This window comes from Neovison vison, chromosome 1, assembly GCF_020171115.1.
Source record: "Neovison vison isolate M4711 chromosome 1, ASM_NN_V1, whole genome shotgun sequence".
NCBI classification, from domain to species: Eukaryota; Metazoa; Chordata; class Mammalia; order Carnivora; family Mustelidae; genus Neogale; species Neogale vison.
The window spans coordinates 147,224,231-147,227,880 of record NC_058091.1 but is presented as its reverse complement, the minus strand read 5'-3'; positions in this window follow the sequence as shown (position 1 = coordinate 147,227,880).

The following is a 3,650-nucleotide window of genomic DNA, read 5'->3' as shown; positions in this document are numbered from 1 at the left end:
ATTTTTCTTGGCTAATCAGGTACTCGATTACTTTACAATAAGTCAATAACCAGAATTTTCATTAAAGGGAGGAAGGAACTACTGTTTCAACTTTCCCCGCTACTCCTCTGTGACTTAAAAGTGGACTGAATAGGGTGCCTGGGTGGCTCAGTGGGTTAAAGCCTCTGCCTTCGGCTCAGGTCATGATCCCAGGGTCCTGGGATCGAGGCCCGCATCGGGCTCTCTGCTCAGCTGGGAGCCTGCTTCCTCCTCTCTCTCTGCCTGCTTCTCTGCCTACTTGTGATCTCTGTCTGTTAAATAAATAAATAAAAATTTTTAAAAAAAAGATTAAAAAAAAAAAAGTGGACTGAATAATGCTGCTCAAAGACTTCCATGTTCTGGTCCCTGGAGCCTGTGAATACGTTAGTTTGTGTGGCAAAGGGCACATTCCGTGCATGATTAAGTCAGGGATTTTGAGATGGGAAGACCTTCCTGGATTTTCTAAGTGAGCCCCACTTGGAAGGGTGGGGGTCCTTCCAAGGACCCTTTATAAGAGTCCTTATAAAGAGGGAGGCAGGAAGGTCAGAGTTAGAAAGATTTCAAGATGTTTTACTGGTGCCTTTCAGAATGTGGGAAGGGGCTGTGAGCCAAGGAAAGCAGATGACCTCTAGAAGCTGGAAAAGGTAAGGACATGGCTTCTCCCCCGAAGCCTCCAGGGAGAGTGTGGCCCTGTAGACCCCTTAATTTGGGGTCCAGTGAAACCCATTTTGGACTTCTGACCTCCAGAACTGTGAGAGTAAATACATGTTGTTTTAAGTCACTAACTTCATGTTAATTTATTACAGCAATGACAGGAAGCTAAAACCAAAAAATGAAGTAGCTAAACTAAGGTGCTGGCTCCAGTAGGCTCTTTGGGGGAGTATGGTGAGGCCGACTGCACAAGGGAACACCGTGAAGACAGTTTGAAGCTAATAAAGTGACAGAGGGGGGACCCCCACCTCATTTAATAAGGGTCAAAGTCATGCTGGAAATATGCAGTAGCAGCCACAAACCAAAAAATAAAATTCATAAATAAGACATAATCCAAGAATCAGGAGTCAAGCAGAGATTGGAGAATGGCAGGGTCAGAAAAGAAACAGGAAGGAAGTGTAGGGTGTTGGTTTATCTCCCTCTTGGGAGCATCCTGAGTGTAATCGGAAACCAGCCCTTGTATTCAGAGGACGAGAAAAGACTGATGACAGACACAGCCACTCCAGGTTGGCCAGTGGCTGATATAATAACAACAAAGGGAATGACCCTTATCATGCGTGACAGAAAAGGATCTCTGCACCCCCCTTCCAAATCTTAGAAGTTTATAAAGAGGCCCTTACTGGGCTCAGCCACATATCCTACAGGTGTTCTCAACACCACATCACCATCTCAAGGTTATGTCCTTGTAGCGGCCTCTGGGAGCAGAAAAGGTAAGTGGGACCCACGTTCTCGGGACAGAGGAGAGGCCGAGGAGCCTCTGAGTGTCTAAGCCTAGCTTAGGGGTCAGTCAGTGGCCACAAGTTTTGATGATGTTCCCCAACAAAGGGTAGCTCCATGAAAAGATATTGGATTAGTCAAAGTTCATAAGAATGTGGGCACCAAAAACTTAAGGAAAGTCTAGATAACTTAGCAGAACCCCTTAGTGGAAACATCTCATTTATGGAAAACCAACTACCAGTCAGCATGAGTATTTCATTTAATTTGCATAATGACTCCATGAGTTGGGTGTTATAACCCTTGCTTCACTAATGAAATTCACAGAGGATGAGCGACTTGTCTAAGGCCGCAGAAAATGCTAGAAGTGAAGATGGGGTTCACCTCATCCTCTAACCCTGGGAGCCTTGGTCTTTCATCCACAATATGCCACCTTCCTTTCAGGAAAAATGCTTGTTGACTTTTTTGGTTGTATGCACAGTTCAAAGCAGAAAAACATGATGTCACTTTTTGAGATACTCATTTTATCAGTGACAACTTGAAAATGAAGTTAAAAATTAAGCAGCAGAGTCAAACCCAGGCGCCCTGCTCTGAGGATGCAGGGCCAGACTTGGTGCTGTCACACTGCCACGTGGCTCAGTATTTATCCTTGTGAAACTCTGGAATAATCGGAAAGGGAGGAAAGGATAGAAACTTCTTCAGGGAGCCTTATAGTCTAGGGCTTAAAATACTGGTTTAATGGTGAAGGTAAGTGCTTTTCTTCTTTTTGGGTCGGAGGATAATTACTAATCAAGCAGAGATCCATTAAAGGGAGGGAACAGTTTGAGGGGAAGTCGGAGGAAAACGTTAAGAGCAGCTAAGGATCCCACCCGGGAATGGTTTCTGTTTCCAGATGAAGAAGGGACTTTTCTAACACATGCAATCGATTCAATGGACTCAATCGAACAAGGCTTGAGAGGCCACCAGTGCCAGTGGACACGGGGCAATGATTCCCTTCTCTGAGGATTCCCTATTAGCTGTGACACCTGGATAAGTTGGATGGGTTTCACTGTGGGATAAAACACTGGGTCAGAACTAACCAGCTGTGGGCTCGGGGACTGTGGCAAATGAGTCTTTTCAGATTTCTATGTATATTCGAAACTGTCTCTCAAGAAAAGGAGCATATGAAGTCGTAAATAAGAGTAAAAGCAAGAATACGTGTATGCTTGTAGGGCTCACCGGCTTAGGTGTCCTCCCTGGTCAACTCAGGAGAAGGGCCCAGAGAGATGAGGATTATGCTGCTCTCACGGGAAGGCCTGGGTGGAAAGTCAGCGAAGGCGCCTTTTCCCAATTTGCCAGAGAAGGTCCCTCATTCAAAGCCCAGTTGGGCTTGTATGTGCCTGGAAGACAAGCTTGAGGTTGTCACTTGGAGGAAAGGGGCACAGACACTGTGCAGATCTGGTGAGCCCAGCTGTGAGTCCCCCAAGGTGCACTTGATCTGGGCCTTACCCTGCTTTCTAGGATCACCCACTATCAGTCCCTGATACAATTTTCTTTCTTTCTTTCTTTCTTTTTTTTTTTAAACGACTAAATTCATAAGTGAATTGACAGCATGACATAAATGACCTACCGGATTAACGAGTTTTATCTCAGCACTACCCATCTTTCAAAAAGGTAGGCAGGTGCTAAAAAGGGGCCTCAGCTCTACTAACCTGGGAGACATTGCTTCTTCCCACATTCTCTGATGTTCGTAGCAAGATGTGTCCCTCCTTCCCCTATCTTGTGGATTCTAGTTCAGAAGAACCTGCTTTTCAAAGGAAATGTTTGAAACTGATTGAACAATCAATCAAAAGTGCTTCCACAGAAATGTATTTTATTTGCTCTAAATCTGTACTCATTAACCTGCAAGGGCCCGAGCGCCCAGCTGGTGAGTGCTGATGATGGTCGCTGTTGTTAATCTCAGGAACAGATCACAACATGTACTTCACGTTTAGAAGGTGTGTCTCAGTATCTTTTCTTTTTCCCTTACTCACAACTGTCCCATGAAGTAATATCATCCCCATATATCTTGTTTTTTGTTTTTATTTTTGTTTTTTTGTCCTGTTCTTTTCTGTTTCCTGTACCAACGCTCTGGTAGCTTATGAAACCTGCACTGGTTTACTCAGCTGAAAGTGGGACAGAAGAGCTTGGTCCCTGGATACCCTTTGAACTGAGGGTTCGTACTCTTC